This window comes from Lissotriton vulgaris, chromosome 7 (assembly GCF_964263255.1).
Source record: "Lissotriton vulgaris chromosome 7, aLisVul1.2, whole genome shotgun sequence".
Taxonomy (NCBI): domain Eukaryota; kingdom Metazoa; phylum Chordata; class Amphibia; order Caudata; family Salamandridae; genus Lissotriton; species Lissotriton vulgaris.
The window spans coordinates 314,001,254-314,016,275 of NC_141695.1; the positions used below are offsets into that span (position 1 = coordinate 314,001,254).

At 42.7% G+C, this 15,022-nt stretch overlaps 1 protein-coding gene across 1 annotated transcript in view; it reads left to right on the top strand.

The window, feature by feature from the left end:
• LOC147701455 (uncharacterized) overlaps positions 1-4,368 on the top strand; it is an 85,554-nt gene extending 81,186 nt beyond the window's left edge. The window contains exon 6 of the mRNA XM_086928655.1: positions 2,759-4,368. The gene's annotated coding sequence lies outside the window, so the exon portion shown is untranslated. The remainder of the gene's footprint in view (positions 1-2,758) is intronic.
• The last annotated feature ends 10,654 nt before the right edge of the window (positions 4,369-15,022 follow it).

Sequence of the window (15,022 nt, forward strand, 5' to 3'; positions counted from 1 at the left end):
AGTTTGATTATATAACTTCTTGCACTTGTTGAGTTATGCCATCATTCTTCATCTTCCCAGGGATGGGACTGAAATTGCCTGTTTCCAGCGGGCTGGCTGACAGTATCTTTAGCATTGAGGTGATAATTGTGTTTTTTATTTACTTAGAGAGTTTGGAATGCATTGCTTTTAGTTGTGACGCATTCCTGTTTCTTGTTACCTCTGACTTAAGAATAGAGACATTGTCTTGTATTGCAGTGACTGAACACAGCTCAACTAGAAATGTGAAGGTTTTCAACTTGCTAGTTGCGATGCACTTTTGCTCTGGCTTTAGTACCGCAAAGGTTGAGACAATGTTTGGATGTTGGGAGGATCAATTGAGGCAACTACTCTGAAATATCAGCCTGTGCTTGGAGCTTTTTGCTCTCAAAGAAGGACATGATATGTTGACAAGGTTGGACTAAAAGGACAAGGGCAAACACATCCTGATGGGTAACTTCCTGAAATATTTTAAACAATTTGGCCGTTTGGTCTCGAGCCAAATTAATTTTGATTGCAAAACTGGCTTTCTGTGCTTTCTGGACTGCTCTAAGGTATTACGTTGTAAGCTTTACAGAGCTACTTCTTGGTTAGCATTTGGGGTTTCTCCACCATTTTTCCAGTTTCCACAGGTGAACCACGTATTAACCACCTTTTCAACGTTTTCATGTTGTAAGGGGGGCACCATATTCAGTGTTCTGGGTATTTCATAGAGGAGGGAGTCTAGGTTGGTTTAGATTGAAGGGTTGGTGTGTCGTACGCAGGGAAAACTTCATGAAATCTGATTGGAACAACCTCTCTGTGGTAGCAGGGCAAAGTTTGAAGGATCAAAGATGCATGTTTCAGTCTTCACTGGGTACATTTTGCTGTTGTAGATAATGATAACAGAAGTTATCCGTTTAGGGATACAACCGAGGGCTTAGTACTTCAGGAGATGGCCAGGTACAGAGTATCACTTGCCTAACCTGAGGAGGAGATCATTAGAAAGAAACTTAACAACTATCAGTTTTGAACAGATTCAAGTGTGTGTGGCATATATGTGAAGTCCACACACAGATTAAAATCTCAGAGCAGCAGTAGTCTGTATGATAAAGCTTCAGTGACCATGACCAGTGTTGTGAGTGAGTGGTGGACATTTCTGCCTCTGACACAAGACCTGTTCTTCATGAGGATTTAAAAATTTGGTTGAGCAGGATGTTTATGAGAGTTGCTGCATCATGAGAGGATCAGGTCTCTCCTGAGAGAGCACATTATTGCTCTTCGTTTAGGTTGGCCTTTATTCTGTTACTGAGTGACTTACATCTCTGGCAGAGATGTTGTTCACAAGGTGGGGCTGATATTGCAGTGCGCTGCATAAATGCTTTCCTTGGTGTTCCTATTTGTGGAACTGTGATTGAAGTTATTAGTTCTGATGGTGGGTCACAGCCTGAGTGGGCTTCAGTATTGTTTGGGTAAATGTTGGCTGATAGCACTTTGGCTCCTTCTGTTGCTCTCATTGATGGGTTGGCACTCTCTGGCTGGCCCTGCCTTGAGGAGGAAGAGCTGTGTTGAGGAGATGCATCTGCCACCTATGGATTTATGGTGTTTCCTCGCCATAGTTGCTTTATAGTTCAAAGGTTGTGAAAGCAAGCATGAAAGGGGACCGAGAGCTTCAGGCTTGGATAACCTTGGCCATTTCGTATGGGCTAAAAGCGAATTTCCATGTGAGAAAGTGGTTGTCTTGGGTATTTAGTTTCAAACCTTTGGATATTTTTGAGTAGGTCCGAAAGGGTCAGGTCCCAAAGATTAGTGACAACGTTATAGAAAAGCAGAGCACTCCTCTTTTACTACTTAACCTTCCTTCATCTGAAATGTTTCAGATTAGACAGTAAAACAGGCAGTCAAGCTTTGTTCTAAAGTTAGTCTTTCGTTGGGGTTTTCCAGATAGCAGTGTAAACTTCCCAAAAGTGTCTTGAAGTGGGATACTAAGATTGCACAACCCGTCTTTACACTTAGCTTGGTGTGACCTGTTCTTGTCACATTGACAAGCACTAGGGAACTCAAAAACTCTGAATTGAATTAGCACAGACTGAGATAGGGAATGGTTGCCCCCTGTCTGCAACATCATACAGAGAACAATTGGTTCCCATGTGAGATTACATCAGCCAATGGGTGATTGGTCCTTCTGTGTGATCACACAAAGTCGATGATTTGTCTCTGTGTGTGTGTGATGTCACTTACTTTCTGACTGGCCTTGAAGAGGATACCCAGTGGGTTGACTAGTCTTCAATTGTCACCAAAGGTGGGGAATGATTGGTACTTGTGTGTTATGTAGATCAGTTTCTAATTAGACTCCATATTAAAGTATACAAAAAGTGATGGGTAATCCATCAGTGTAATCACAGACAGAAGATGCTTGATCCCTGTTCGTGGAATTAGTCACATTGCTCCATGTGTGTGCTGTGAGTCAGTTTCGGTGGCTATCACTATAGATCATGCAATATATTGAATGACGATAAACTGCATTCACAACATTAACTATCACTAGATCATCAAGGTAAGCAATGTGGAACTAAGAATAGTAGATATATACTTATGTTAGCAACGTGATTTTTTGTAGATCGATATTGTTGACCTCAATATTGTCACATACAACTGTCTGTTTCTGATGTTGTCTCTGTGCAATGAAGATATAATGATTTGTCATTACGTGAGAAGCCATTTGCTTTATCTCAGCTGTTCCATTTTGTGTCTCCCCTAGGAACCAACAGCTCATTTGATAAGACTACTGTGTGGCTGATATATCTCTAAAGCAGCAATCTCCTAATTTTTCTCACACGTCTCCTTAAATCAAGAATGAGGATTGAATCCAGGGTGCTCTGCATGCTTCTCCTCTTATCTAATCAGGATTAGCAAGACCTGGTCCTTCAGCGTGCTCCTACACTTATCCCAGCATGGACTCTTCAATTCAAGTTCTTCTGCCTGCTTCTTATTTTGCCAGCACTAGACGCAAGCTTCGGTATGCTCTATCTTTCATCGTCACCATGACTTAGTCTGTGTCCTTCTGATGTTCACCATATTACCCAATAGGAGGATAGAATCAGTTTTCTTCTAACGCACACTTTTTCGCCCCCTCTATCTGCTCTACCTTTCACCAACACTATGAACAAGCACAGATCTTTTGTTTTTTTCCACTTTACCAACATCAGAGAAAGTTTCTATTCATCTGATTCTCTTCTGTTACCAGCACAATGAGAGAGATCTGGCTCTTCTAATACTAACAATTTAATTCTGTCACTAGAACAATCCCGAATACTTCTGCATGTTCCACAACTTACCAGTACACACGGGTGCGAACCATTTTGTTCACCAGTATCACTTTCACAAGAAAAGAGATCAGGCCCCCCTCTGACGCTTCCATCAGGGGTAAGTTCAGGGCATTCTGATGCTTCCCCTATTCAGTAGGAGTGGGTTCAGACCTTACAGCCACATGCATCAAGCTAAAAACCGGTCGCAACCGAGCAGATTCTCAGAATCTGTCTCTTTGTGACCAGTATTTTTGCATTTGGGATGCATCATCCCAAATGCAAAAATCGCAATTTAAGGAATCTCTAAATTGAGATTCCTTAAATTGTGATTGCATTTAAGGAATCCCAAATTGAGATTCCTTAAATACAATGCATCAAAGTCAAAACATTTGTGATTTCGCTAATAGGAGTAGCAAATTACCATGAAGTTCAACTTCATGGTAATTTGCAAAAACTTTGAAAAATGCACTTTTGTGCATTTTCCAAAGTTTCATGTTGCGCACACACATGCCCTAAAGGCATGTGTGTGAGCAACATATGTGCACAGATCAATTTCATGGGTGCAACAGGGTGTCCTTTGGACACCCCTGCACCCTTGAAATTGCATTCTCAATTTGCGATTCGCTAATTGCAATTCACAAATTGAGAATGTCTTCCTATTCATTCCTATGGGCCTCTAGGCCCATAGGAATGAATGGGGAGGTATTCCTTAATTGTGACTCGCAATTTGTGAGTCGCAATTAAGGAATATTAAGAAATCGCAATTTTTTTAGCGATTTCTTCATGATTAGCCTTTTGCTATTCCTTATAGCAAATCCTTATTTTTTGCTAATAAGGAATCGCAAATGGCATTGTTGATGCACGAGGGCCTTAGTTACTGCCCAAACTTTATAATTCTGCCTCTAGACATGTGATAAATTGACTTCAAACATTTTCTAACAATACTTGCTTTGGGAGGGACTGTGTGCTTTTCTGTTCAGCTTTTTTTGGCAGTGGCTTCAGCGGTATTAACCACATCAACACAATTGTATGTGATGAAATAAAACAATATTTAATTAAGAAACTCTCTCTGTGTGTTAATTACTAGTATGGACAGTAAGGATCAGGAAATTAAAATACGTCACCCAGAGAAATAAGGGACAAAGCACAAGAAAAGGTGCAGACCTCTCACCTCACACGCAATTAAGGGCTTACTAACCTCAGATAGAAAACACGGACATTTCTCTCTCAACCCATGCAGAAACATTAAGGAAAAAGTACTCACTTGCTTTGGGGGTGTCAGGGGAAAACCTCCAACCCTCCCTTAGTGATCTGGCACCAATGACCTCATAGCCAAAGATGACCTACATCAAGTGGTTTAAGCTCTGGCCATACACAGACTGACAGCTGGGATTGCTCTTCTCGTTCCTGGAACATCACGACCCCTATTAAAAGCAGTACTACGAGCAGCAGTCAGACTTATCTCCAACTCCAGGATATTTGATCATGTCACACCTATACACTGCTTCATGGGTTACAAGCATGTTCATTCCTAACATCCACCTGCGTCGCCTTCAAAGCTCTGTGGCTGTAAGAGTGGTGACAACGCCCGAAGAGCATTAATATTGGTAGGATGATGAAGGGGCTCCAGAGGGCTATTCAGTTTATGACCGGCTTACCCTGGTCTGTCATGGTGGGAGGGTCGCGATCGCCAAAATGATATTTTTCCTCAAAGCTCTGAATGTTCTACAAAACGCTCTATATGGTGCTGTGGGACATGTTAAAGCGCTTGAACAGCCTGCTAGTAAAGATTGTCTTGGTAGGTAGGAGGCTGCAGGTGGCCCTGGATATATTAAAACTAAACCAGGAAGAGTAAGGGCTCGGATAACCAATCATGTGGTTATATTATCAAGCACATGTTACAAACATTTTTAAGAGAGGGTCCAAGGGAAAGTTTAAAGACCACATACAATCACACTCCCCATACGAACTGTAAATACACAAATAAGTGATTGTTGGTCTGGAAAAAAGATAGACTGTTAAATTAGGCCTGACTGTCAGAGGAAAGACATGAATACATGTAGAGCGTACCTCCCACTACTAAGGTAAGCTGGGGATGTTTGAAACATAAATTGGGAGTGAAATGTATTCACTTGATGGAGATATGTAACACACATACCCATAGTGTGCTCTAGAAAATTAACATGGTCTTGAGCCTAAATATTTCTTCTATCTCATGTTGTGTTATGCCTGTCTGTCATTTTTGTTTTAGCAAGGAGGACCTGAACCAGTCGAGGGGACACCCGGTTCATTTTGCAGTAACGTAATGTAACCCTTTTTTTATATTATTGCATCCAAACACACCTCCACCTTTTAATTTTGGGAGCTCAAGCAGTAGCAAGATAACGGTCCTGAAGAATGCAGCAGGGCACCCAGGTGGGTCCATAGTCTGCAGAAACATGTTGACCTCATTATATCATTAATAGTAGACATTTGTTTTTCTACTATATCTTTGCACACTTTTTAGCTTTGGAAAATTAGGGGATACTCAATAAAGTTTTTTCTCTCCTTTTTCTCCAATTTTATATCCCATCACTTTTTCACATACACTGCTTTTTTCAGTCTTCACGGTTGACACCCTCATACCTAGTAACACACTAGGGCAACCACTATTTTCAAACATCAAGTGGTTGCAGGATTACTCTCCTTGGTGTGAGGAGTCCCATATGATGAACAGGGTGGAACCGATCGAAAACTGATGGGTACCTTTACAATTGGGGAGATATCCTTGGGCACTTGATTGTTTTTCTTTCATGTATTAATGTCTTTCCTCTGACAGTCAGGCCTAATTTAACAGTCTATCTTTTTTTCAGACCTACAACCACTTATTTGTGTATTTATATTATCAAGCATCCAATATCCAATACGCAAAAGGAATACTGAATAATGCAAACTTTCACCCCCAGTCACAAGGATCTGGGTTTAATCCATCGTTCTTTTGCTCACCACACCACCACAGTTTGGACCCAGCCATATACAAATCAGTCTTGACCTATTCCTCATGAGAACAGGTCAGCCAGAACTATCAAGCCAGGTCCTCCCTAGACCAGAAACAAATATCCTAAGTCCGGTTTTGGGGCATCACCCCATATCAGCCAGGCTAGCTTGAATCCAGTGGAGCAGTGAACACGGGACCCACGTTTGGGCATACCTTTGACAGTTAGGGTGACAAAAGCAAAAGGAGCAACCATTCACCCCCAGTCACAACAATCTGTCTTTAATATATTGTGCTTTTTCTCACCACCCCACCCTAGTTTGGAAGCAGCCATATGCAAATCAGTCCAGCCCGAATTGCCAAGCCAGGTCCTCCCTGGATCTGAAACAAGCATCCTGGGACCGGTTTAGGGACATCACCCCTCATCATCCAGGCTAGCTTGAATCTACTTGAAACACTCAGTAGAATATATCTGGGTCTTTCAACCGTGTGCCTCTGTTGTGGACATGGGAACAAGCTACCTGAGATAACCCATAAACCTAGTTGAGACCAGGATAACAAGTGTGTATAACAAAAAAACAATGTCTCAACAGGTAATATTTAAAGGCAAATATTCAAGAGTATGCATGACATTTGCAAGAAAGTAGAAGAAGCAGGGAGGCAATAATGATTTGTGCAATAATTGCTAAGAGCAGTTTATATTAAACAGTAAATGATCCTGTAACCTGTAAAACTTGGGCACAATTGTGCTCATGAAGAAGGTGAACGGCGCAAAGTGACAAGTGAAAACCAACAAAATACCGGCACAAGAAAAAACAATGATAGCAATATTTATAGAAAAAAATGTAAATGGTAAAAAGTCATTATATGGCAATATAAGGTGAGTAACTAGATTCAGGGACCATGTGATAGAAGTGCGCTGAACAATTGCGCCAGGAAGTCGATGGTGTTTCGACCTGATAACATTTCAGGTCATCATCAGGACTGGGTTAGAGTTTTTTTTAGTGTGCTAGGGAGAGAGAATAAGAGAAAATAGAGTCATAGAAGTTAGGGGAGGTTTAGTAGTAAAAAAGAGGGAGGGTATGGGGGAGATAAGTACCTGAAATGGATCAATGAAGAAGGGCTGTACCGAAAAAACAGCCTAAAAGGCATCCGTCCGGTGTGCCAAAGGATGTAGCCCCAAGAGGGTTCAGCTGAAGGGCCAATGGGGAATTCTGTGAAGAAAGACAGTTGCTTGAAAAAAGAGGGAGGAAAAATGTTTGCTCAAGGAATGGTGGTGAGAAAGACAACAGGTAAGCAATTGAGTAAGGTCAAAGGATTCACCACTGGATCCTAGGAGTAATTGTAAGATAGAAGGACGCAGTGGGAATCAATCAGGGCAGTAGTGGAAAACGACCAGGTGGAAACTGGCATCTGGGATAATTAGGTGTCCATTTGAAGCGTCTGGAGGAAATGAAGAGTGCGTTGTAAAATTACAAAGAGCGCCTTCCCCCTGGTTTCTCGCTTTCTGATTGTGTAAGACTCCTGGTATATTTCTGAAACAGTAGACCCATTTGATGTATCCCCGACCAATACTCTGCATGATAATGACACATGACTTGGTATCAGAGGGTTCGGCTCTGCTAGAGTTTTGGGTCGACCTCAGAGAAACTTGTGTTTTTGTGGACAACTACTGTCCTCAAGTGATACATGTGCTGATTTAACAGACATTATTCTCTCACTTCTAAATCCCAAGTAAGCCTTAACTATTTGGAAACCGCTACCCCCTTTAAAGTCAAGGTATAAAAGGGAGGTCATTAGCATTTCAGTGAGCTCGCAGTTGTATCTAGTGTCTGCATTTACAAGAACAGAAGCAATACTTGTTACTAGGATGCAATGTCTGCCTTTAGTTGTGCAGGTCCTGGATAAGTAGCCTGACACCAAGGTACTGCCTGTGCCTGTAGAGAATTCATAAGCACTAGTGACTTGGTAAGACTTTGCTTTTTTAAATATTATTTTAATAGTAATCACTAAGTTTCAATACCTTATAACTTAAAAAAATACTTATCCTTCTTAACTGAAGTACCCCAAAACCATAATCTCTGCACTATAATGTATAATCCTAAAAAATTTCATGTAAATCCAATCAGCCATTTTCGCCATATTTCAAGTACAATAGTTTATTAAACGCATTTTGGGAACCCATTTTATCATTGCACCCCCTTAACGACTAATCAATTTACATCATCCCAAAATGTAGAAAATGCTAAAGGTCTGGAAAGTTTTGTGGTGATTCGTTGAATAGACGGAAAGTTATTAGGGAGCTAAAATAACACATAAAATGTTCCTAATGGCAATTACCTTGTAGTCCAAATAGTAAATGAGTTTTTCAGTAGTTCATGTAGTATACCTGAAACTTTACATATGTAGTTTAGTATATTTTTTGTGCTTCCTTGCTACTTTTAGTAGTATTGTGCTGCAAGATATCACTAAGTTGAAAAGCCTTCAAACTTAAAAAATACTTACTCTACCTACTTGCACTACCACACAGAATCATCTGCTCCCCCTAATATGTGATACATGCCAAATTTCATAAAAATCATCAAGCTATGCAAAATACAAAAGTCTATGTAAAATGCATTGAATATAAACCCTGTTTTTGGACTCTGTTTTTTTCTTTTCACCCCGTTGACCAAACACTGCATAGCTTTTAGTCCTCCCAAAATGAAACGGGGCAGCAGGTATGCAAAGTTTTGCGCTCATTCATAAAGCAGTGCAAAGTTATTAATGGATGAAAATCTGAAAAATCCCTATCTCTGGTCACCCTAACTATAACTACAGAGTGGCTCTTACCAATCAGGCAAAACACAGTGATATTCAAACAGAATGGTGATTTATTGATACATAAACCCGGCGTGACACGTTTCGACCGGTATACAGTCTTGAGCACACACCGGAGTGGCAAAAAACGAGTGTCTTTACATACACGAGCACAGAAAGAAACATAGGACTATATGCTATGCAGGAAGAGTGGAAACAGGGGCCATTTTTGCAAACATGTTCCAAATGCTAACTTTCAATTGTATCATGTATTGTATACAAAATTAACAATAATATAACGCATAATGCTGCAAAATAAACATGAATACATAGACCAACTGCCATATGTGCCTATGATGCAAGCAGGTATAACAGATCACACACTTCACAGGTATAATCCTATCAATTATTATAATAAAAATAATAATAATAATAATAATCTTTATTAAGCAGTAGACACAGCCAAAAAAGAAACAATAAAAAAACCAATCAGCACATCGAATCCATGTATTGACTGCATACAATAATATATACAGGTTTACAAAATATCCGACAAACAGCTAAACACATTAAACAAATGCTGGAGAGCCATAAGCAGAAATTGATAAACAAAGGTAACGCATAAATAGTCCACGTTGATCAGCAGGGATTCATTACATTTGTCGCAGCATAAAATTGAGCAAATACGCAAAGGAATAATAACCATTAACCACCTCTAGAGCATCTCAACCTTAAGGCAGATCTTAAAACATTGCTAACACAAAAGAGAGTATAAACATTAGGTAAAAGCTGTAAAAACAATAAAGCAAGACGAACATGTCTAAATCTCAGTTCTTTTAAGAGCCCTTTGAGAAATGCTCTTCTGGGAGGCGATAAATATTTACAGAAGATAAAATGGAGGGCAACCTTGAGTTGCAGCCACAGGCCCCTCTATCATCTGTGTGTGGAACAAAGCCAGAAGGGGAAGCCAATAGATGGTGAATTTGATTCAATCTAAAACGAGTGATTAAAAATCTGCTGTGCGCACTTGATAAAACAGATAAATAGGGCTCCATACCTTGTTCAAGTTCAAGTTCAAGAATTTATATAGCGCACTACTCACCCAGAGGGTCTCAAGGCGCTTGGGGAGGGGGTTTATTATTTATCGAATAGCCAGGTTTTAAGTTCTTTTCTGAAGGAGATGTGGTTCTGTGTAAGGCGGAGGTGAGTGGGGAGTGAGTTCCAGGTCTTGGCTGCCAAGTAGGAGAAGGATCTACCTCCCATGGTGGATCTTTGGATACACGAAACTACGGCGAGGCCTTGATTGGAGGATCTCAGTTGGCGGGTGGGTGTGTAGATGGATAGTCGAGTGTTGAGGCATTCGGGACCTAGTTTGTAGAGGGCCTTGTGTGCGTGGGTGAGGAGACGGAATGTTATTCTCTTGTTGACGGGAAGCCAATGGAGGTCTTTCAGGTGACCGGTAATGTGATCTTGGCGAGGGATGTCCAAAATGAGTCTCGCTGATGCGTTTTGGATGCGTTGGAGTTTTTTCTGTAATTTGGCTGTAATTCCGGCGTAGAGGGTGTTTCCGTAGTCTAGTCGACTCGTAACCAGTGCGTGGGTGACAGTCTTTCTTGTCTCGGAGGGGATTCAGTGGAAGATTTTTTTGAGCATACGAAGTACGTTGAAGCAGGAGGATGAGACGGCGTTGACTTGATTGGTCATCGAGAGTGAAGAGTCTAGGATGAAGCCAAGGTTACGTGCGTGGTCCGTGGGTATGGGTGCTGAGCCCAGATCCGAAGGCCACCATGAGTCGTCCCAGGCAGAGGGGGTTGATCCTAGGATAAGCACTTCTGTTTTGTCTGAGTTAAGTTTAAGGCATCTGTCTTTCATCCATACGGCTACTTCTTTCATGCCTTTGTGAAGATTGGTTTTGGCGGTGTTGGGGTCTTTGGTGAGGGAGAGGATCAGCTGGGTGTCGTCTGCGTAGGAGATGATGTTGAGGTTGTGTTGACGCGCGATGGAAGCGAGTGGACTCATGTAAACGTTGAAGAGGGTGGGACTGAGTGATGATCCTTGTGGTACACCGCAGATGACTTCGGTGGCCTCTGATTTGAACGGGGGAAGTCGGACTCTCTGAGTTCTCCCAGCTAGGAACGACATGATCCAGTCCAAGGCGTTTCCTTTTATGCCGATGTTGCTGAGGCGTTGTATGAGTGTGCTGTGACAAACAGTGTCGAAGGCGGCGGAGAGGTCGAGTAGAATGAGGGCCACTGTTTCTCCTTTGTCCAGTAGTGTTTGGATGTCGTCTGTTGCTGCGATGAGGGCGGTTTCAGTGCTGTGTTTGGCTCAAAAGCCGGACTGTGAGGGGTCGAGGGAGTTGTTGGATTCGAGGAAGGAGGCGAGTTGGCTATTGACGGCTTTCTCAATGACTTTGGCCGGGAATGGGAGGAGGGATATGGGGCTGTAGTTTTTGAGTTCAGAGGGGTCTGCTGTGGGTTTCTTCAGGAGGGCGCTGACTTCGGCATGTTTCCAGCTTTCTGGGAAGGTGGCAGAGATGAAGGAGCAGTTGATGACATCACGGAGATGGGGTGCGATGATGGAGTCTGCTTTGTTGAAGATGTGGTGGGGACAGGGGTCGGTTGGCGCGCCAGAGTGGATGGAGTTCATTAGGCGGATGGTGTCTTCGGTGGTGATTGGGTTCCAGGCGCTGAGGTTGTTAGAGGGCGGTTTAGGTTCTGAGGGGGGTGGAGAGGATTGTTTGTTGGAACTGTTTTCGAAGCTGTTATGTATGTCGGCAATTTTGTTGTAGAAGAAGGAGGATAACAAGTCGCAGAGGTCTTGGGAGGGAGTGATGTCGTTTGAGGCTGCGGTGGGGTTGGTGAATTCTTTGACAATGTTGAATAGTTCCTTGCTGTTATGGGCATTGTTGTCGAGTCGATTCTTGAGTGCTGATTTCTTGGTGGCTCGGATCAGCTGGTGGTGTTTGCGGGTGGCTGCCTTGAAGGTGGTCATGTTGTCGGTGGTTGGGTTTTTTCTCCATGTTTTCTCGAGAGTGCGGCATAGCCTTTTGGATTTCTTAAGGTCATCGTTGAACCAGGGGTCCTTTTTGCTGTCTTGTTTGGTGTGATGGTTTTTCAAGGGTGCTAATTCGTCAGCGCTGTGAGTGATCCATTGCTTGAATTTGATGGCAGCTTGGTTTGGGTCCGATGAGAGGGCGGGTGGGTTTTGGTTGAGCGATGTGAGGAGTTGGTTGGTGGTGATTTTGTTCCATTTTCTTTGGGGGATAGGTTGTGGGTCGAGGTGGTTTTGTAGCTGAAGTGAACACAACTGTAGTCCGTCCAGTGGAGAGCTGTGGTGCGATCGAAGGAGATGTGTTTGCTGGAGGTGAAGATTGGGTCGAGCGTATGTCCGGCTGGCTACATGAGTGGGGGTGTCAACAAGTTGTTTGAGGCCGAGATTGGCTGGCTACATGGGTGGGGGTGTCAACAAGTTGTTTGAGGCCGAGATTGGCACAGACTTTATCAAGGTGTGCGCTCTTACCAAGGGTTTACTGAGTTCATGTGCTTCGTGGTGAGCGGCTGCATACTTAAAAACAACTCTTTAATGGTATTTTTATCCCGAGACTTCATGATGTCATATCTAAAGAATATATCTGGTCTTCTCAAGGCAGTAAAGGTATCCTTGATGTATTTTAACCAGGGTATTTTAAGTGCATGGTCAAGGGAGAGGCAGTCCTGGATTACGAGTCTGTTTAAAAATGCCTCCTCATTTGACCAGATCTTCGCCCAGCATAACAGGGGTTTAACCGCAACCATGTCCATGTTGTACTTGGACCCTAGTTCCTCATGTATGGAGAGCTCAGTGGGGCTCTCAAAATACATTAAAATATTTGTTTACTGCAGTTTGGAGTTTACTAGCCACTTAGGGCCAGATGTACGACCGTTTGTGCATGCACAAAAGGGTTTTGCGAACCCATTTGCACATGCAAAAACAGCATGGGCCATGTACAAAGCCTATTTAGCGAGTCACAATTTATTTGCGACTCGCTCAATAGGTTTTGCAACTCGCTATTAGGAAGGGGTGCATGTATGAATGTTTTGCGACCCCAATTGCGGTCGCAAAACACTCGCAAATGACCACCCTCTTTAAGAGGGTGGTAATGCACTCGCAAAAGGGAAGAAGTCCCCAGGAGACCCCTTCCCCTTTGCAAATGCAGGGGAAAATATTTTCAAGGGGAGGCAGTGGTCACAGGGACCACTACCTGCCCTTAAAAAATGAAACAAGAAAGTTTCATTTTTTTCTCTTTTAAATGCATCCTGTTTTTCTTTAAGAAAAATGGGCTGCATTAAAAAAACTGCTTTATTTAAAAGCAGTCCCAGACATGGTGGTCTGCTGAGCCCAGCAGGCCACCACACCTGGGAGGGCCTGCCATTCCAAATGGGGTCGCAAATTGCGACCCCATTGGGAATCGCAGTGTGATACAGACTGTTGTACATCAGAAATAGCGCCTCGCAAATTGCGATTCCCAAACAACTCACAATTTGCAAGGCGCTATTTTATGCCTCATACATCTGGCCCCATGTACCCCTAAACCTCACTGCCATATAGAGCTTTAGAGAAACAGTAAGAATTATATAGTTTTAGAATTATCTCCGGTGACCAAGTTCCCCGTCTGTAGGCATAATTTGCAATGGCTCCTGTTGATCTCACCATTTCTACAAGCTTCCCCTCCTGTAGGTTTTTGAAATTAAGTTTCTCATCAAATAATATGCCCAGGTAGGAGATGGAAGAGACTTTCACTAAACTATGTGAGCAAAGTTTACAGGAAATATGTCTAGTACCATGTTTACCAACTTCCATGACATATGATTTGGACAGGTACAGTGATAGATCCATCTCATTCTAAAAGACATGAACCATTCAAGTAGGATCTGTGCACCCCTTGGTGTACGCGAAATAAGAACCACATCGTCACGTACAATAAAACAGGGACCAGCCTCCCCCCTATCCTGACAGTATCGGCATAAAGGGTTGTCAAGGATGCATCTAGGAAAATAATATATAGTGTAAACAAAAAAGGGGCTAACATATGTCCTTGCCATACCCCGCTTCAACATTTAAAATGATCAGTAGTATTCCCTTCCTGGGTGTATCTGATTACAGCAGAGGTATTAGAGTGTAAGGACATTAACACATTGAATATTGCCAAATCAACTTCCAAATCCCCAAGCAATTTCCATAGTTTACTATTGGGCACCCGTTCAAAAGCCGCGTTGAGGTCCATAAAGCCCAGGAACATCGCACCTGGTTTGGCTAATGTGTATTTTGCAATTTAAAGGTAAAGGCTAAGACACTGGTCTGTGGTGGATTTTCTGACCTAGAACCCATACTGCCCCTACGAGATTATTTGGTTGGCGTCTGCCCAATCTGACAGCCTATTCATGAGGACCGGCCCAAAAACTTTCACTGTGGCCTCTATGAGGGATATAGGACGGCAATAGTGTGGGCTGTTCCTGTCTGCCTTCTTAAAGATCGGAACAATAATGGCAGTGGACCGAGAAGTAGGGATTAGATGATGGAGCTGCCGCATTTAAAACCCTGTTTAAGAGTGGAGCCCATTATAACAAAAGATGTCGGGGAATCCCATCGGGTCCTGGGGCCTTATTCCGGGATAATCCTTCAATTCCCATTCTGACTTTCGCCAGGTTAAAACTGATGTGTTACGACCTATGGAGGGGAATTGGATTCTGTGGGTGTGACTCACTAGGACCGTGATTATAAGCTGCCTCAAAATGCTCCTTCCATATATCTGGGGAGACATAGTGACTTCACACCAGTTTATCCTGGTCTAGGACACAGGAATTATTAATGACCCCAGAAACTGGTGCTGTCCCTTTGTTTACATGCCTCTGCTAGTTCGTCCCAACCTAGTTTTGCAGTTGGTGCTTATGCCCCTTAACTA